We start from the raw sequence: 22113 nt of genomic DNA on the forward strand, positions 1-22113 counted from the left end.
GCAATTCAGCGCATATCGGTGTGACAAACAGGCCGCGGGATGCCTGCCCTTAGAGCCAAACAACGTGAGCAGAATATCTAAAGTTAGTTGCATAAGAAGTGATCGAGGCTCTGTCCCTTGTCCTTTGTGTTTGTGCGGGTCGTATTGGGGCAGTTCGCCTGGCAGATTACAAAATGAGTCGATAAGCTAAATAGGGAGACCTTATTTGAAATCATTTCGCGGCACAGACAGTGTTTGTGGTTGATAAGTCACCACACAGGAAACCCCACAAGCCATGCAGTGAAATTTCTATGACTTCCTAAACCAGACCCCACCCTCAGGACGCAACAATCTCAGTTTTCACTGTTTCAGTTTACTTCTGTTTCCAGCAAACAATAGCCTTTGAAATATTAAAATAGGCTAGAGGAGAAGAGATGATAAAGCAGTGGCACAAAACTAAAGTTTTAGGCCATACAGTAAACGTGAACTGGAGCATATGAACACAGAGACACACCCTATCTTTTTCCAAACAAACTGCGCCATCTCATCCCCCAATCTAGCTCCTCTAATGATCACTTCCTCTGTGCCTCAAAGGTGGAGGAGGGTTTGGAGACGGTGTAGGTGGTCTAAGGAGTTAATTCCCACCAGATCTAATCCTACAAGGAAAAAAAATACCACCAGCCAGAAGTGTCGGGTTATATATTGAGGGCTGCAAGCAAATGATGACCTCTGGAAAAGGTTAGGTCAAGTCAAGAAACAAACAAAAAACTCTAAAACCTGCAGCCATACTTTACAGAGGGACACACATAATAATTTCTAAAGTATATTTAAAGAAGATGTTCATGGTAACACTTTTTATAACAGTCATGCAAAAATGCATGTACAAAAGAGGCAACCCCCCCCCCCCCCCCCCCCCCATATAAACCAGGGCCATACGTACTAGTATGGATGCAAGCCGCTCGCTCCTTCTGAAGCTCCTTAAACGCCTGTCAGGATCGATTAGGGCAGACAGCAGGATGTTTAACATGGTCACTCGGGTGTTAACTAACAATAATTTGCAATCAAAATAGCCAGTCTTGAGCTAAAAAATACTGCAAGCCACCTTTAAAAACGACAATAAACAGAAGTATTTCCTCTGCTGCTCGCATCTCACTCTCATCAGCAGCTGTGATGGTACCTCAGATGTTCTTAACAGAGAGGATCTGGACATTAGTGACACGTGTGATCAAAGCTATGTTTGTCCTCTATGGTTGCATCCCTGTTCCCATCTCTCTATTTTTCTCTCTCTCTCTCTCTCTCACACACACACACGCACGCACACACACACACACACACACACACACACACACACAGAGATAGCTCTTTTTGGACAACAAGCAGCTTCAAAGCTCAGGTGCGCTCATGGAAGAGCAGGCACATGGAAAACAAAGGCGAACATGCGGGCCCACATTCGGTTGGAGCACATCACAAGGTTCACTCAACCCAGCTTCTCCTGCAGCGAAAAGGCTAATGTAGAGTGAAACAGCCCAATGTGCACTACGCACCCTAAAAATGCAAAGCCGGATGTAGATGCACCTACAAACATCAACCAGAATTACACGATGGTGAATAAAGAAGAATGCAATGTTTGATGTATACCAGTTGTTTTACACAGGGGAAAGCTCCTAAGCAGATGTTGTCTCCCTGTTTTCATCTGTCCTGAGTTAGGAGTCTCTGAGAGACCGGCTGATCCCTCCCGCTCTCTGTTGACTCAGGGCTGCTCTGCAGATCCAGCAGAGGTTCTTTGTTTCTTTATGCTAATAAAAACCCTCTGGACACATAAGACCAACTGAAGTTCTCTCTATCACACAAGTGCAGGATAGCCAAACTTTGGCTACAGTAATAAAAACCAATAATATGCAAGTATCATATTTTTATAATACACAACTGCATGGATTGTTTTTGAAGTGAAGCATCAAGTTTAAACATTAAGGATGGGGTTATTCTTATTTTCAAAACTGTCAAAAAAAGACAGTCCAACTCACTGAAATCAGCCAGTTGTCGGGTTTCTTGTTGTCCTTTGACTAGTTTTCAACGAGAAAGACATAATGCAGAGTGTTTCCAATTTTGTACTTCAAATGTACTATAGTACTCTTTATCTAGATTTCACTTTTACTTACAGAATACTTATCTGCTCAAATACAAAACAAAACAAAACAAAACAAAGGGAATGGTTGTGGTATAAATCGTTAATGATCAGCGTATAAATGTTACATGTCTGGTAAGAGGCCAACTGTGTTTAACCAGATTAGTATCATATGACAGGATTAGCAGGCATCTCACCAACGCACCCCTGACCTTCTAGGTCAATATTGTTCAGACTTTTGTGAGGACTTAAGCCCTGTGTGGTGTTCAGGATTGTGGAATCTGATTTCAGTGTTTACTAAAACAAGAAATTATTCACTTCATTATTTTCTCAACCAAGTACTTGGGCCTTGGTTCATTTCTGTGAAAAACATGTAGAAAAAAAAAAAATCTGGTCAAGCTGTCCACTCCTTACAATTTTTTATTGCATGCGTTACGTTGTAGGCGCTAACAAAATAAAAGTACTCGCTGTTCTTTCTGTCTCCCACCTACCTTGGCCTGCTTTTTGTGTGTGTATGTGTGTGTGAGAGAGAGAGGTGTGTTTTTCCTGCAGTAACTGTTCTCATCAGTTTCAGTCGGCAGCAACAAAAGGACGTGCTGTGATGTAGCCTATGCGTACCCAAGGAGGACAAGAAGACAAAGTGTACATGCCATCAAGTGCAAGAAATGCATTTGCATCACACACATGAACACCGTGAATCTCTGTCCTTTGTGTGCTCTGCATAGTGGGGTTCATGTATGATTTTCATTATATATGATTCCAATTTGTTTAGTTGAAGCCAATAAGCATCACTAATCACAAAAACCTTGTGTATTCATATTTTCTCATGATTTATTTTGATTATTCCACTGTGGTCCTTATTATAATTTATTATACTTTTTTTTTTGCTTCAAAAATCACATTTTATCACAAATGTGATCTAACAGAGCAACTGATAACTATCAGCAGCACTGTACATAAATACTTATCCCTGTATTGTTGTTAAAAACCCAATGATGCTGTGCGTCCACCACACCCATGGACACTGGATTAGTAACAAATACAGCTCACGCACATCTGGGCTCAGGAATTCAAGAAACATGGATTTAACATGTGATAAATGGTTTGCTCTCCAGAGTCAAATGTATTCATCCATAAAATCAATTCAAACCATGGAAATTAAAACAGCCTCAAAACAGACATTCCTCTATAAAGACAATTCAAAACATTGGGTTAAAAATAGTATAGTATAGTATAATATAGTATAATAGTATAACCAACTGCCCAAAGCCTTTCATTATCTGAGCTGATATCTTGCTACATATCAAAAAAAGGGTTCTCACAGAGGACACAGGGCCAAGGAGTGCACACATATTGCCTCTAAACCTGTTGACACAACCAGTCATGCAGTCCTTTTGTGAGTCATCAGTCATACTAGCAGTGTTGCACAGATAAACTAAACCAAGAACAGCATTGTGTTTAAAAGCACCTGGTTTGCTGTCCCTGTCACTGCCACTGGCATCAAATCATTCACAACCACAGTGGAAGTAAGCGTGTGTGAGAGTAGTCTGAAGTGCTGTTATTTTGAGCGACACTTAGTTCCACTCCTTCTTGTGATGAAGAGAAAAAAAAGGCTTTTGGAGTACTAAATTTACCATGGTGGGTCAGTTGCTGATAATAGTGAAGCTGGCTCCTTTAATCTTCTAAAAACATTTACTCCAAGAGGCAGCCTGTGATCAACCAACCAAGAAAGTTTTCTTCTTTTCCTCCCTCTTTCTCTTCTCAACAGACAGGCGCTGCTGTGCCTTTTATAGCTAGAGAGCAGAAACTGTGCTGCAGTGAACCTGGCTGAACTTCAGTCTGCTTCTCGGTGAATACCTGAAGTACAGCAGCTTAACCAGTGATGGACAAAACTGCAAAGCATCACAGCAGGTCTGCTAACAAATTAATATTGGTTTATATATTAATATAAACCAGAATAAAGACTGTTAGATCACTATTTTTGTATAGTGTGTGGGCCACACCTAACACTCATGTGCTTTATAAATCTATTATTGAAAATAAGCCATCACGCTTTCCATCCACGTGACAACCCCACTGTTTGCTGCAGGATGAGAAAATAAATTGAAAATATGTCAAATCCCAAGCCGCAACACACGCAGTTCAATCTAGTGTGTGTGTGTGTGTGTGTGTGTGTGTGTGTGTGTGTGTGTGTGTGTGTGTGTGTTTTCCTGGTAATTACCTCATGAACAACAATTCAAGCTTTTCCTTTCATTGTTGCTCTGGCATACAATACAAATGCAACTTCAAGCAGCACTTTGTTACTACCCAGTTCCATTTGTTTGTTAAGATAAATGGATTACAGTGTGTCTCTGCCAAGCCAGCGTGCCCTCCAAAGATACAAAGTGTTGAGTGTTTTCCACAGTTTCATACCACAATCCATACAGGCTGATAAGAAAATAAAGCAACCTTGCAAAAAAAAAAAAAAAAAAACAGGGAAAAGAAGGAAGGAAAAAAAAAAAAAATCACAGAAGTGTGTCAAATAACTTTCACCCTGGCTGCACCTGTATGTGATTTTTATCATCTTCTCTCACATTAAGCCACAATAGGTAACAGCTGGGTGAATGAAAGTATTCTGCTGACATGGTATAAGAGTTTCACGTATTTACAGCAGCCGCTTGGCTGCTGTAAATACGTGAAAAGAGTGAAAATAAGTGAAAAAAAATTTAATTCAAAGCAAATATGTGTGAGTTTTTAAAATCAGAAACTATCTGTGATCATTTATAACAATGGAGCTGCAGAGAAAATGTGCTTAAAAAGGGAAAACTCCAAGTCAACAAAGAGTGCAGCAGTGGTGCATACTACTGAAAATCTCACATTACGTGCACACTGGGTTTGTCCTTAAAAGAGGAGACAGTGAATGGCCCAAATATCTGCAACTGCATGAGTGTCCGGGAAAACTGGGAGCAGTTCCTGCAAACAGTTTGATGAAGTTGTCAAGCATGGCTGATGTTCACCTGTGCTCAAGGTCATAGAATGAACGTGTCACAATATTTTTGCACCGATTGCTTCCTCAGTCCACATAATTTGTTAGCATGACATGAGGACATTAACCTTTCTTCAACCTGAGTTCTTCTAGAAGGTGCATGTCAGCTAGAGGTTACACTGCAAGAAGGTACGCCAAGACAGTAAATTCAGCTTTAAGGCCTTACCTGGTGTAAATAACAAAAATAAAACAGCCAGACAGTGACACTGGTGTCAGAGACATGCTATTAGTCCAGTTTTAGCCTCACAGAAAAATACAGCAATTATCCGGTGCTGTTTCTACATGCCACCACAGACCGCAGTGTTAAGGGGTGTAATAAAAGTAGCAGTTAAACTGTCTGGCATCACTCGCAATATAAGCTCACCTTAGGCTGTAATAAGAGAGCAGAAACACAATCTGTGCTGTACAAAGTTACTGAAATTTATTTTCTTTATCACCACAAATCACAAAATAAATAGAAATACGGTGCAGTGAGTGAGCATTATGATAGCATTATAATTTTTTCTTTATGAAGCAATACATTTACTACATGCATAAATTCTAAAGACTAAAGGCTTTGAGAGTGATTTCATCTGTTTCAGTAATACATCCTAATAGTTTTAGGTGAAGACACATAAGGAGGGCAGAGCAACATATCTAATAGTTGGATAGCCTTTGTAGTTAATGACTGGTTTGAGTCTGCAGTTAGAAGGCATCAGCACACAGTTGGTTACTTTCCCGGTGACCTTCTCCGGTGCTGAAGCCATCTTTACTTTATGTATTTTTCAGAAACTTTTTATTTTCTGTAATGAAACCTAACAGCTATAGTGAGAACTGTTATGTGTTGCCATAAAAGGGCCATGTTTGCCTTGAATATATAATGTATTTGACCTGCTCCATTGCCTGTCTAAACAGCATCATAACTCCTGAACTGTTCAGCCAGTGTAGTTGAATCCCACCACTTTAACTTTGCACTTTTATCACAGAACTGCTAGGCTGTATTCAGCCAAGCTAAAGAAAAATGTAGCACTGTCCTAACACTATAACTGCATGCTATAATGACGCCAAGCCCGGGATGACTGCACGGCACTGACTTCGTGCGCGTGCAAATGTCAGTATGTCAGCATATGTCGAAGGCCACGCAATGTTGTCAGTCTCCATCTTAATAAATAGGCAGCTTTGGAGACAAGGCCTCCAAATCTGCCCCACTTAAACTGAGAGTCAGGATTATGTCTTGGTCCAACAGCTGCAGCTCAAGTTACTGTGTTGACAGCGGGCAGCAGGCAGCAGGCACTAAAATGCCATTTGACACATACTCTAAGTGGCATGTAATTGATTTTCAAGGAAGAGTTAAGATTTACAAGACTAATACAGGGGGCAACTGCAGATTCCAGGCTGTGGGAACACAATTTACTTCTGTCCAAGAGAAGATTTACTTTGCCGCTGTCTAGCAGTCACCCATCTAAACCCATCGAAACTCAACACTGATGCTTTACAAAACATAAAAAGAAGTCAACAAATAGAAGAGACTTTTTAAAAACAAACCTGTAAAGAAATGCTTTCAAGGCCAAAGTTTTAGACAGACTATCATTAAACTTATCCAGGACATCTGAAATTCTCTTAAAGCTCCACCCTGAACACAAACACGTTGTTTGTGTTCAGGGTTGTCTTCTTCTCAAAGTCCTCATGCAACATGCTGATGCACCAAGACTTTGAAACACAGCAAAATGTTTACCTAACACCCAGGTTAACACCCCTTACAAAGATCCACTGTCTCCAAAAAGGAACAAGCTGGTTTGAGTGCACTGTGTTCTGAAATTGTCACTTTAAATCACAGGAGCAGATACAGAGTTGAAGAACCATCAGTATCAGTTTTTTACAGTATGATAAGTACCTTGTTTCTGAGCAACGTGAAACTGACACAACTGATAAGAGCCTAGTTTATTTTCTCACAGAGAGAACAAAAGGAGCTAATATGAGCACTCCCAAATCTTTAGTTCATTATCACATACAGCAACAAATAATATCTAAAAAGATTTCTAACCAGCCAATCACATGGCAGCAACTCAGTGCATTTAGTCATGTAGACATGCTCAAGATGACTTTCTGAAGTTCAAATTGAGCATCAAAATGGAAAAGAAAGGTGATTTAAGTGACTTTGAATGTGGCATGGACCAGACAGGCTGGTCTGGGTATTTCAGAAACTGCTGATCTACTGAGATTTTTCCACACAGCCATCTCTAGGGTTTACAGGGAATGGTCCTAAAAAGAGAAAATATCCAGTGAGTGGCAGTCTGTTGATGCCAGGGGTCAAAGGGGAAGGCTGTCCAGAATGCTTTGAGCTGATAGGAAGGCAACAATAACTCGTTACAGCCAAAGTATGCAGAACAGCATTTCTGAATACACAGCACACCAAATCTTGATGGGCTACAGCAGCAGAAGACGCATCGAGCGCTACACCCGTCTGCTAAGAACAGGAAACTGAGGCTACAATTCACTCGGGCTCACCAAAGTTTGGCAACATCATGGACCATGATCAACCCTTTAAGACAACAGTGTTCCAACAGGATTACGCACAATGACAGAAAGGTCAAACTGGTTTCTTTAACATGACAATGAGCCCACTGTATTCAAATGGCCTCCACAGTCACCAGATCTCCACTCAAAAGAGCACTTTTGGGATGTGGTGGGAAGGGAGACTCACAACTGACAAATCTGCAGCAACTGTGTGATGCTATCAAGTCAATATTAACCAAAATCTCTGAGGAATGTTTCGAGAACCTTGCTGAAGCCACAGAATCAAGGCAGCTCTGAGGACAAAAGGCACTCAACCTGGTACAAGCAAGGTGTACCTAATGAAGTGGCCACGGAGTGTAGTTTAATTATGTCAGTCCTGATGACTGATGCCTTGTTTCAGCTGTATTTGTAGATTTTCACAGACTGACATGACTGAGAACAAGTTTGAAAAAATACACATGCAAAAGAATGCGAGAAAGGTGTGTTGAAGGTGCTGACTGGACAAAATGATGAGATGTGATGTTTCACAGGAAGGAAACTAACTAAGGAAAGGAGAAACACTGAAAGTAAAAGGAAAAAACAATTTGTTATGAGGACAATGAATTGAAAAAGAGCAGAGGAAGGACGATAAAACAGGAAAAACTAACAGGAAAATCCAGAATTAAGAAATTTATAGTGCAGAATAAGGTCATTACCCTCTTCTATATTTTTATAGAAAAGGCAAAGTAATATATTTAAGTGGTAAGGGCTGATGAGTAGAGAACAGTGGGTGGGATAACACAAACAAAGATTCGGCCAAGCTACACAACAGTGTATCACAAAGTTATGATGAATGAGGAAATGTTTGAAGTCCGGTGAGCTCAGTATTGGCCTGAATAAAGGACGTGCAGCTCACCCCCAGTCAGTGACTCTTTCCATGGTACTGCCTGTTACTGTTACATTCCAGCTGTATGAAGCCGCTCACACTGGGCAAAGAAGTGGTAACAGCCGGAGCTTCCAGAGAAACAGGCACAGGCCCTTTATGCCGGAGGAGAGGCTGAACAGTACAGGCTGAGATGTGCCTATCAGACAAACGCGGCTGTAATTCTGTAAAAAAAAAAAAAATCAGTTGAATTAACTCCAAAAGCAAACTAAGTGGTTAGTTGTTGTGCAGTAAAGGTGATTTACTGGTTCACTAATAATTTCTTCTTGTGACTGTTTGGTAGATAATATTGAGGGCAACATCAGAGAGGTTCCATTTCCAAAAACATTTCCCGTGCTCTTTTTTTTTTTTTTTAACTTATCTTCAATTAAGTGGGGCAGCACGGTGGCGCAGTGGTTAACACTGCTGCCTCACAGTTAGAATACCATGTGGAAGGCCTGGGTTCGATTCCACCTTGGCCCCTCCCTCTCTCTGTGGAGTTTGCATGTTCTTCCCGTGTCTGCGTGGGTTTTCTCCGGGTACTCCGGTTTCCTTCCACAGTCCAAAGACATGCACTTACTGGGGTTAGGTTATTTGGAAACTCTAAATTACCCATAGGTGTGGATGTTGTCTGTCTCTCTGTGTTGGCCCTGCGACAGGCTGGCGACCTGTGCAGGGTGTACCCTGCCTCTCACCCTATGTCAACTGGAATAGGCTCCAGCCCCCACAGGATAAGCTGGAGTGAATGGATGGAATTAAGTGTCTTCAAAGCTGAATGTGATACGGCAGACTATGAGAATCATAAGTCAACTGAGCAGCTTGATGTGTATTCATTCACCTTATCAACACACATCACTTCAGCGTGAGTCTCAGCAGAACAAAATGCATTCAGCCGGACTTGAAAATGACTAAATATAGGCTGTGTGTGTGTTTGATAAGTGTTTTGACCTGTGATAACCAAAATCTCTCTGAACTCAACTGAATCATTCCCCTCCGCTGCCGCTTAACGCTTTCCATCCCAAGTTTATGACATCATATTGCCCTCCAATGAAAGCATCATGCTACGAGAAGACATGATGGTCGAATGGAGGGCGGAAGTGGTGGAGGATGGGTACCAAAGCTAGCATGCGAGCCAGAGAGGCGGATGGAGACACGGCAGCCACAGGGGTTGCTTCAAGCCTGGTGGTGATGAGATGTGATGGGACCCGACCCCGCAGAAGCCCCAGCCAGTGTGTTAGCTGACTAATCCTCTAGCCGTCCAGTGCCAGGATCCAGACTCATCAGCTTTGGTGTTCCCTTGTCAGACTCATTTTTATAACGTCCCACTGGTCAATTCTAACCTCTAATGCCCAACACAACAGCCCCTAATGCCAAGTGATTATGGAGTGCTGTTTTAGCACATTTGTTGCCTGAAAAGAAAGAAAGAGCCACAAGGCAATGGCCCCGGCTCTCTGCTCAAAGGACCAGCCTGATGAACTCAGCACAAAGGGGGCTGACCAAAAAAGCCAGTCTAAGCCATCTCTCTCGTGGTGGATGCTGTGGGGCCTGAGCTGGGTCAGGGCTGAGTTGGGTGGTGGGCAGGGATTTACAATATCCTATTCTCCAGCATACAGGCAGTTCCTGTGAGCTCATATGTGAGGAGAGATTGAATGTGCACATCCGCATCCACTCAGCAAACAGAGCATTTGCATATGTTTGATTTTTGTAAGGACACATGGCTGGATGGCAAGTGGATATGTATGTTTTGTTAACAACAGGGGTGTAACAGTACACATATTGGTTCTGAACCATTTGACATACCCTGCAATCCATATGATGACTATGGAGGTTGCAGTCATGATCTAAGTAGAGAAAGTGTCCAACTCAACCGGGAACATTTTAGGAGTGCACCAGGTACCTTCTAAAAGCTTTTCCTGTCAAGCTTTTTCTCAAATACCCCCGCCCCACTTCAGAAGTGGAAAAATGTTCACATTGCACACCACACAATTTTTTATTAATCCAAGTAGATTTTTCATGAATTAAATAACAGCAAGATAAGTTCTCTTTTACTTATTTAACTAAATAGTGGTGTGCGCTCCACAGTTCTAAAATGACTCAGCTATTATAGCATGCCAGTAGCATAAGCAGGGAAGATATTGGGCCTCATAAAAATGTGCACACCAACCATTTTTCTTTTTTTTTTTGGCTTACCACCGAGCATATATTAGTGAATCAGAATAATTTTAAATCTGCATACTGGCAGGCCCACATTTTTCCGTTTTTGGAAAGCAGGAAAGCTGTAGTACAAGAGAAGCCTGGCTGCTAAAGCAAAAAAAGCATGAGCTTTTCACAGCTGAAGAACCTGAAACAATCCAAGTGTCCAAAAAAAGAAGCCAGAAAAGGCACGCATTTCCAAAGAGTTACAGTGGCTGCACTTGGGCTGCAATATTGTGAATGTCCTGCCCCTGACACACAAACAGTGGCATCAAAGATGATGGCAAACCTTTTACTGAAGTTGGAAAAACAAAAATACAGAGGCAAGACAAAGACTACCTTATGTGGCAGCTCAAGACAAGAAACTCAATGGCATTCAGTAAAGATGCCAGCCTTTTAAAAAAAAAAAAAATGCCAAGAAATTCAAAGTAATGTGTGATCCCTGTTGTGTACAAAAAGTTTGGAAGATTTCCTCATGAGTTTTGTTTGGTCTTTGCATCACTGAAACCTACTCACGAAAGGGTCGTCTGTTAATTTATGTAAAAACTATCAACATATGAAGGTAATGATTAAGCTGACAACTCTAATTGAATTCTTTTTGGATCTTTACTCAATTTTGTCAACGCTGATGTTTTGGAAAACTATAAACAATTACACTATTATTATTATCATTAGTATTATTAATATGAATAATGATAATAATATTATTATTGTTATTGGAGTGTGTGTTGAACTAAGACAGTCTGGCCTTCATCTGTGCTTGCATGATCTGAAGCCGTTCTAAATTTGTTCAGAGCCTCTCAGATCGGTGCGTGAAACATTTGTTGGCCCGGTTTAAGCACAGACTTGTGTTTCTACTGTTTCTAATATTTTATGACAGCTCAAATTCTCAAAATAAACAAAATGAAGTTAAACTTTATGTTTAAGAGTCACTTCAAGCAGAAGAAATATAACAGAATATTTTTTTAAACTGCCACAGTGTGTATGTTGTTGCTGCCTTTGCTGCACCACCAACAGGGAATGCAGCTTTGCATAGAGTTGTTATCTGTTACAAGCCTCTGTTTGCTTACAGCTCCTTTATCACCTGGGGCCTCCCTCAGCTGAACTAGTGTCACTGGCCTAACCATGTGACCTGTACAGTCAACAACATATGGCAGCAGCACTGCCAGGATAACAACACCGGGGATCACAGAGTTTAAAAAAAAAATTACACCTAAAAAACACTACTACCCCACTTTAATGAGCAGACAAGCCAGCTGAGTTCTGCTTTTATAGATATTACAGATTTTACAATGACAAAGCTGAGGGATGGTATTGGAATTAATTGGTTGCACTCATAGAAATCTAAATCATAAAGGGAAACTTTCTTTATGTGGCTGGTGCAAAAATTAGGTAGTTTCCAGTCCGGTTTTTTTTTTTTTTTAAAGAACACACTGCAAACCATTCTGAGTGCTTGTGTATATATAAAAAAATCCTCTTAAAATGTTCAGGTAAAAGGACTGGATTAAAATATGTGAAAAACCAGTGTATGTCCAAAGGAAAAAAAAAAAAAAAAAACTTCAGAAGGACTGGAGAACTGTGGAGTCAAGACCACTTTAAAAATGAGTCTCCCTCTTTGGAAGCAAAATATAAAGAAATGAAAGTTGATTTGAAGAAGACTTTTGCACAGTAGTTTAAATCAAAATTCATAGAAAAACTACTACTGGAACATGCAAATCTTTAATCACAGTGTGTGTGTGTGTGTGTGTGTGTGTGCGAGGGAACATTATGCAGACCACAGCTACAAGGCTGTGATTAGTTCTGTTGTCATGCTGTTAGTCAGTGTGTAATGTGCATGGGCAGCAGTCCTGCGGGAAGGTCAGGTTGCATGACACATTAGGACTTTACAGGACAACAGGATTCTATACCAGAAAGCATCTGACTCACAGCAGTTAATCTTGGGTTAGATCTAAATATGAAAATGTTAAACTATAAAAACAGCACTCAAACCTCTCTTTCTTTCAGACATATTCATCAAATGGATTCAACTTGGAAACAAATCATCCCTGTACTTAATATTCCGGTGTCTGATTTGTTGCATGGTAAGCCTAGTCTCAAATCTACAACAGGAATACTAAAAAGGATGAAAATAATCCCTTTTGTATTTATATATAGACTATACAATATTATGCGTGGGTAAGATTAAATGGATTTCAAACAGAAACCCATTCATTGAAAGTTCACACTGAAACAGTGAACTGTTGTTTAAAGGACTGAACTGCCTGTGAGGAAAAAGTGGCTGTCATGCATTATCTTTATGTTAAGTAGTGTGTTTTTCTTGCGTGACAAAGGAGAAAAACTGAATACCAGCTAAAGCCCAATTTAAAATCATCATTTTAATCATTGCTCACTTTTTTTATACTTCCAGAGGAGAAATGTACCATCTGCATTTTACCCATCTACTGTTTGTAGGAGCAGTGGTCGAGCAGGACCCTGGTTTCAGGGCCACTGCAAAGACCAGAGGGGAATTTGTACAGCGTTAAATTACACTTAATATGCAAGGATTTGGGGTAGAGGGAATCTAGAGTATTTATAAGAAGCCAATGCAAACTTGGAAGATCAGAACGCAGAAAAACGATTGAAACAAGATCTTCTCGCTGTGTGTTGCAAACAAACCGACGCCTCCTCACTGTAAGTGGTCAAAAGACATTTTAATATAAGGTCCATAAATTTTCTTGCTATGCTTTGTTTCTTCTATAGCTTTGTTATGAAGCTCTTAGAAGACACTTTGGTTTAACTTGGAATTTCTGATGTCACTGTTGTTACTGTTAATTAGCTCTGCATTTCTTTCATTTTTAATTTACCAAAGCCCACAACACAGACACAACAGCTGAAAGATGATTCCAATCAGTCAGTGCACAAAATACCAACAAAACAACACACCCATTAACGCCATACTGCATAATTCATACTTTTGTACTTCTTGTTTAAAATATAGTGTTTAAAAAAAAAAAAAAAATTTACGCTTAAAGTCAAACTCTTTTCCTCTTTCTGCAGAAGACCAAACACACGATGAGCATGAATTAAACAAACAGACATCAAACACTCACATACAAAAAAATGATGTCTCTGCTCAACCTTCCAAAATATGGCATTTGATTTTAATCAAATTTTAATCATCATACAACATCAGTTTGTTTCTCACGTTCACTCACCACACACGCGTGCATATGTCTGCACACGTTCTGACTCCAGCTACGGTTAACCCAGAGGGATGCTTTTGCCTGCGTATGTGTCCTTCCGCATGCACGTGCAGTATGCAAGTCCGCGCATCTGCCCGTGTGAGTGAATGTGGGGTGATCCTCAACAGCACCCACTGTGGACTGAGAGCAGGGCCAACCTGGTGTGACATCTATGAAAGCTGTGAGATAATCTACATGACACTGCCACTGATAGGACTGGAGATATTGATTTAAAAAGCCGCAGCTCTAAAATTAGATTCCTATGTGTTCTGATTGGGCCAGAGGCCGGCACCTCTGTGGTAATATGAGCCTATGGGCAGAGCTGTGTGTAGTGAACAACGCTTTGATGATGGGAACTCCTACAACTCGAACGGTCCTGACTGAAATCAGCCTAACAACGGTGAGGCCCTCAAGCCTGACCTCCCGTTCCCTTCCTCCCTCCATCCTCTCTCCCTGTGATAACAGAGACATTCCTGAGCTCGTTCCCTGCCTCGCCACAGGCCTCTCCCTTAATTCCAGTGGAGTGCGTGGAATGTTGGACTGGAGAGCCAAGCAGCAAGGCAGCCTGAGACGAACAGACGAGAGGAAATGAACAACATTAATAAACTTGGGTCTGTTATTGCTCCTGGTGCTAGAAGCACCTGGATGTCCATGGCAGGATGGACGAGCATAAATGCACGCACGCACACAGACACACACACACACAGAATCAGAGAGAACATCTGCCACATGAAGTGCAAATCTGGAGCAAACCAATCCATATGTAGCTGTGTTGTTGGATTAACTCTGTAAGTGAATCAGAGGGCTGGATTACAGGAAATTACATGATCGTTTAAGCATGCAGATAGATCACGTCAACGTGCTCCTCAGGATCTCAACAATAAAATGCTGAAGAAAGAAAATTATGACATTTTACTGATCAGTTTAATAAAATGATATATATATTTTTTAGAAGATCTTTCTAATGATGTGCAGCAGCACTACTTCATGTGAAGTTAAAATGTGCACTTTAGCTCTTACTTCTCTGATCTTTAACCTAAATCACTGAAACAGAAAAAAATCAGCAAAATGAGCAAATTCCAGAAAAGTCAGTGGCTGGTCTGTTAGAGTCTGGCCAGTTTCACTCGAACAAGGTGTGTGTGTGTGTGTGTGTGTGTGTGTGAATGTGAGAGCAAGAGAAAAACAGACAGGTGGAGAGCAGGGAGAAAAACACAACTGCTACAAAAGAGCACATGGACCAATAAAATGAGAAGCTAAACCAAAAGAAGAACAAAGGCAAAAGAGAAAGATATTTGGCAAATGTTAAAATCTCAAAAGAGAGCGGGAACACTCTGTTCTTGATGTTAAAGTCAGAGAGAGAGTGATGGACCAGAAAAAAAAAAATGAAGGGCAAAACATCTCAGAAGGAGTGATATACAGCTCTGTGGAGGAGTCCTGCTCGGAGCATAAATCTTTACCACTCTCCCCGTGCTTCTGGAAATCAATTCTCTCCATTGGATGCTGCTTTATTTATGGATCACCATAAGGGACAAACCATCAGTGGTTATGATGACTAAGTTGCTGTTGCGGGGGGGCGGAGCTTGGCAGGTTAGTAGGGGTGTCACCAATACATCCAGCTGCCACCCCTGAGAATCAAATGAGCAACAACATTTCAGGTTGCAAGCTAGATTTGTAACCGGTGCAGGCCGTTAATCATCAGCCTGGGACGATTACTGGATCAAAATTTTTTCACAGCCTAAAACTCTTGAGAAGTTTCTCTTTTATCTTCAGGAGTACGTCTCTTTGATGTGCCCCCTTCCAACCAGGTTTGCTCGTGTCAAAGCCAGTGACTGTAAAGGTGCCCGTATACATGAAAGAAATTCTGGCTGCAGCTCTGACTGACAAGTGACAACAACACAGGTCGCTACATGGAGAAGACACAATCAAAAGCGACAACATCACAGCGCGTGATGTGAACTGTGACTGCACCAAACAGAGGGGTTTGCGGTGCCGTGACCTTTTCTAGCACCGGTGCAACGCGTCTCCCTCTCTGCCCAGTTTTTCACCATCACACCCTCTCTACCTGCTGTTCTTGTCCACCTGCTCGGTGTCTCGTACGCCTCTCAGTCTGCTAGCCTCCTTCAGGACAAAGGAGGCTAGCCGGTTTTATTAAAAGAAAACAAGCAGGCGATATAAAGGACGCAGGGATATGAGCACAGCTAATCTACTGGCAACATCACTGAGGCTCTGAGGGAGCGTCCAATGAACGCGAGCCAGAAATGTGAGGGTACCTCTTTGAACACTGTTCCTCTGACAATGCTCTCTGGGCAGAGTTTCTGAAAATATGCACAGTTCAACTGAACTTCAAAGCTGCCACTGGCACAAGGCACACTGCATTCAGTGTTCAAAAGAGGCAAGCAAAAGGTAGAAAAGACTCTATGGCAGGCTCCAAGTGAAGGCGTGACCCATGGATGATAAAATCCCTGTCAGCTGACTGATCAGTCATCCCTTGCTACTCTTCTTTCTGCCTCCTCTCTCATTTTTAATGAAATATCTCCAGCTAAGGCTCGACACCACCTCATAAATATGAGCAGTCTTGCCTGGGAGCTCACATCTCTCCTTACACAGTTTCATCAACTAGAGCGAGAACAGAGCAACAGAACTTTTGCACTTTATTGTTCACGCAGTCTTCTTGAGTGCACACACAATGCACACACTTTGATTTCAAGGAGTCGTGCAGATGTCACGCTGATTATTTTAATGCTAAAACCAAATTCCTAGTTCTTTCCCCTAACACTAGTAGTTAAAATGCTTTGATCAGAAACACGTGATGGGGATGAATCTGTGCCCGTGTCTCTCTGCCTCTCTCTGTTTCTCTGTGGGTATACAGATCTGCCACGCTGCTTGGCAGTGCCATCCCCAGTAGGTCTTTCTGATTTGTCGATTTCAGTTAATTAAGTTTTCTGGCATCTGCTTTGCCCGTGAAGTCACAGAGGGATGCACAGTAGCTACAGGCCTCTGCAGAAGATCTGTCAAAAGTTATATTGTAAATTAAATATACATATTTATCCAATACGATATTATTGTGGCTGAATTTAGAGAAAGTAGAAATTCATTATCCAGACTCTTATTATGTCTGTTCATATGTCAATAATAGCTGGTTATTAATCTTCTTTAGACACATATGAAAGCTGAGGACTTAAATTTCTTGCCTTTCCTTTTCTGTCTTTCAATTTATCAAAAACTGAATTAAAAAAAATATGGTAGAGCTATATTACCCATGCAAAAGATAAAACTTGTGTGTAACATACGATATACATCCATATATGGAAATATCGCCCTTTCCTATTCGGACTGTTAAAATGGAGACCAGTGCTGAGGAGGTCAGTGGTCCCCTCAGTGGCAGGATTAGGATGGTTAGTAGTGAAACTCTGCCCTCTGCAGGAGTAAAGCTCTCACTGTTTTCCAGACAGGTTGGATAGAGGGGAGCTTCAGAGCCTTTTTAATTCTATCAGTGTAGCAAAAGCACTTGTAGTGGCCACACAGGTGAATTACACAACACTAATGTTAGAGAAAGAGTAACTTGTTGCAGCCCACAGCATACAAGCCAGGCATAAAAACAGGGAGCAGGATGAGTAACGTGAAAAATGAGTTGTTCACTGTCCAAAACACTTGTTTATTTAATTATTTACATATTTCAGAATAAAACTAATCAAATAAAAACAAAAATATGGTATTAGAAATGTTAAACTGAGAAAATTTGAGTGTTATTATATTTTAGTTGTATATATAAATACTGTTAACCACTTATTTAATTCAGGGTTGTAGTGGGGTTGGATCCTATCCCAGCTGACTTTAGGGAAGAGGCAGCATACACCCTGGACAGACTGCCAGTCTGTCACATTTTACTCCTTTCAATTCATTTAATCACATGTCTGATATGTGAAAAAAAACATAAAAAACAAACAAAAATTGATTCAAACTGTTTTATGCTTAAACCCATTTAGACGCGCAGTGAATTCTTAGCTAGATGTGACTTTTAACCCCAAAGGCCACTGAGGTCAGTTTGTGTCCCTGTGCTGCATCAGTCAGTCAGCAAGCAATGCTGATTCATCTTCTTCAAAGAAACACACACACACACTGTGTGTGTGTCTGTGTGTGTGGGGACATTACATTAACTTACATTCATGTCCTGGAGAAGTGCCTAACATTGATACAGTACTACCATACTCACTGCTTGCCTACCCTTCACCTGTCCCTTTAATTAATCCTTAAATTTGAAATCCAGAAACAAAGCTGAGCGCCTTCAATGTGACTGTTTAAAGATGTTTACATCCCCACAAACTCAGTATTACAAGAACTCTCACCTATACTTGTTTTAATATTAAGGAAAGCAGCAGAAGACAATATGGTTTCACTGTCTGCATGACTTTTGTAACCCAACCTAAAGTGGAGACAGTTATGCAACTCCACAAAAGGTCGTGCCTTAAAGATGAGCTTCTCAGTTGAGGATGAAATCAAATGCTTGTCAGTGCCGCAATTAGATTTCATATTAGTGATGAAGTTAAGTGTAGATGAAGACTACAGTAATTCACAAAAAGCAAACATTAAACATATAAATAGGTGGTCAGTTTGAGAAAACAGGCACTGTGATGGTTTCTCAGCAGCCGCAGAGGCCATCTCTGCCTGGTTTAATGGACTTGAGCGGAGGGGCCATCAAAACTGTGAGCAGAGTACATCCCTCAGCAGGTAGCATCCTGAAATAGCATCCTTGATCCTAATGGTGTACAGCACAGCCCCCGGCTTCTGACGAATCCATCCTGAGAGCCCCTTTGTCCCCAAGGAAACAGTCCTCCCAAGGCACACACATACAGTGACAGGCAGAAGGACACAAACATATCTCCTTGCATCCATCGGATCGGATTAACCCGTTTATTTCTTCTTGTTTTTCCTTCTTCTGTTTATTTGGATAAGTTGATTCAGTCCCCTCTGCAGACAGACGTTGCAGAGCCAGGGTGCAGGTTGACATCATGACTTCGCCTGGGGGTGTCTCACTTGACAAAAGTTTCACATTTCTGATGGTCAATTTAGTTGAGAGGGAAAATAAAAGTCAAACGTGTAACGAGAGCCCCTGAAGGTGCCTGCATGGTGGGAAAGGTTAGAGAGATCTTTTGGTGTACAGCAGGCTGACATTGCTGAAAGAGCATAACATAAAAAGGCGATAAAAAGTACAGGAACAAGGGGACACTGTCACCTTCACTTTAACTGATATTACAGCAGACATCAGATAATCAGGGGATGCATTAAGATAAAAAAATTACTCACATTTTAAGATTTGCAATCAGCCTAAAATACCTAGACAGCACAATTAGTTTTCGAATTCAGACTTTTGTTTCATTTCAGCTGATTGTTTAGGTAAAAAAAAAACAGTGAAACAAGTCAAAGATGTGCTATTTATTTTGTATTTCCTGTTATGTCACTGCTGTGTGTGTTTCTTGCTAGTGTGTTCTCCCTTTCCTCACGTTCTCTTGTGTTTCCCCGTGTTTGACTTTCTGGTCTGCCCCTGTCACTTCCTGTTTTATTTTGGTAATCCTTCTCGTGTGTCTCCAGTCTTTTTTGTTTCCTGTCTCGTTCCTTTTACACTGTGATGTAATTGTCTGCTTTTCTCTGATTGTGTTCACCTATTTCTTGCTAGCCTGCTCTCTTTTGTGTGTATTCATTCTATGTTCTTTCTCCCAGTCTTTGTCAGTGGGCTAAATTACCCACCACCTGTCCTGTGTATCTCCGGTCAGTGTTGTTGAGTTTCCTTGTAGCTCCCAGTAAGGTTGTGACGATGGACGATGATCTTGGAGACTGACAATGGTCAAAGTGATTGGCGATACAGTAGCTCACCAATCAAGGCGATTTTTAAACACATTTCCCCACTAACACATAGAATTATCAGCTGAACTTGCCTCGTTGTAGTTTCATATCGTATCTACTGTACACATAAGCAGCACTTGCAACACAGATGTGTTTGTGTGGGCATGGGTGCACACATACAGTACAAGTCCATCCCCAGACTTCTGTATGCTTTGAAGTTAATGTGTGTGTGTGTGTGTGTGTGTGTGTGTGTGTGTGTGTGTGTGTGTGTGTGTGTGTGTGTGTGTGTGTGTGTGTGTGTGTGTGTGTGTGTGTGTGTGCGCAGAGCGGGTACACTGATCCATCATAATCGAATGACAGAAAACAGAAGGAGGATATTTCTGACTGCTGGGTTGATTTTTAAATTGCAGCGTAATGTGACTGCATTTGATTTAACTTTTATTTTATTTTTCATTTTGGTGAAAACCTCTGCTACGTGTCTCTCCCTAGGTTCCTGAATTGGATAAGCGGAAGAAAATAGATGGATGGATAGACTCCGCTGTGTGCGGGGAGGGCACCGTGCGGAGCCCAGTAGAGACAGGTGAGATATTTTACACAGAAAAAACAAACTGGACAATATGAACAATGAACTTTACTTCTGCGAAGGTAAGAAGTAAAAAAATTGGCCTCTGCTGCCTGGTGGCTATGTTATTGGTCATCATGGGGCATTGCTGTTGACCAATAATGGACAATGGAGCAGTCCACTTGTACAAATGGCCCAACCCTAGTTCCCAGTTATGACCTTCTTGGATCAACATGGACGTTCAGTGGGTTGATCCTGCTTCTTCCTTGTAGAGCTAAAAAAAAAAAAGTGTTTTTTTTTTTTTTGTTTGCTTGTTTGTTTTTTCCTTGCTACCTTAATGTGTCTGCATTTGAGTCAGGCTTTAAACTGTATTTAACTTTATGTGTGTATTTTATCAACAAATAAAGTGGGAACTGTCCTGATAGTGAATGATTTGACTCCTTTAATAGGAGTATAAAGCTTTATTGTTTTTAAAATAATGCTTACAGTGCATATACAGTGAATCCTCTTTTCCTTTGCATCCTTACTCTCTACTAACATAGAACGTCAGTCACATCAAATCAATAACCTTGTGATTTAATGACCCTCTTAACAGTTATTTACAATATAATGTATGAAGCCTCAGTATCCTATGGTAAATATTAGTTTTTTATATTAGTCATTACTGTGTTTTTTCTTTTTCTCTTTTGAAGCAAGCATATACATATACAAGCAAAGGAAAATATAAATACCAACAATTCCCTAAAAGAGAAGCAAAACTGACATAAACGCACACTAATGAAGGGTATTTTCTCTACATTCCCTCCCAACATAAAAAAAAAAAAAACCTGTCCGTTCACATTGTGTAAACCTATGTGCATTATCACCCTAACCTCCCACCCAGGGCACGGGTAATTGTGTTGCCATGGAAACAGTGGTGCTGCTGAGACTCCATCCCATCTAATTAGACGAGGCTGCTGCTGCTGAGGACACGTGGTACGAGATGAATGTTGAAGTCATAAATTAACCCAATCTTGTCTTTTCATAATTCAATGCATCTCATGCAGGAGCCACTGACTGTTTGCGCTCAGCTGACACGTCACCAACCCGAACGTTAAAAAAAAATAAAAAAAATTACAGAGCAAACAATGGGGAATCCAACGTGCCATCTGCCTTTTACTCGGCGCTTCAAGGTGTTGCTTTTAAGAATAATAAATTATTCAGAAGAAAACATTTAAGCGCTACTAAAATAGCCCTGGGACTCAAATAAAGATGGATGTGAAAGCAAAATGTAAAAGTACATGAAAGCACCAAGTCTGCCGAAGGTCACTGAAGAAACCCTGCCATTCGCTGAGGCTGAAAATGGCTGTTAAATAACTAATACGGGAACAACGTGTAAATTAGGACAAAATTAAAGCTTATCTATCACAAGCACCTTGAGTAGTTTGCTGGGAAAAAGCCTCTCACATGAATGCAGTGTGTGCCACAGGTCAGCCAGTCAGACCTAATCAATAAAATGAATTCTTCTGATCCATTAAGTGAGCACCGCAAGGCAAGTGCAGTGCCGATGTTATTTATCGAATATTGACAGTTGCCCACGTGGAGGTGAGCAAACATTTATATTAATATTGTAACTGTAAGCAAAGAGCATGACGGCGAGAACAACAGGTCCTCTTTAACTAGCTCTAGCACATCTGATCAATACTGTGAGGCAGGGCTGTGATGGGGCTGAGTTTGAGGTCTCGTGAGAAAAACAACACCACTACAGCTACGTGTTAGTCAGTCATCCCA

General features: G+C 41.0%; 1 protein-coding gene across 4 annotated transcripts in view; it reads right to left on the reverse strand.

The window, feature by feature from the left end:
* The window catches only part of tjp1a (tight junction protein 1a), a 108772-nt gene that overhangs the window by 51106 nt on the left and 35553 nt on the right, over nucleotides 1-22113 (reverse strand). The gene's annotated exons all lie outside the window — the stretch shown is intronic.

This window comes from Archocentrus centrarchus, chromosome 3, assembly GCF_007364275.1.
Source record: "Archocentrus centrarchus isolate MPI-CPG fArcCen1 chromosome 3, fArcCen1, whole genome shotgun sequence".
Classification (NCBI taxonomy): domain Eukaryota; kingdom Metazoa; phylum Chordata; class Actinopteri; order Cichliformes; family Cichlidae; genus Archocentrus; species Archocentrus centrarchus.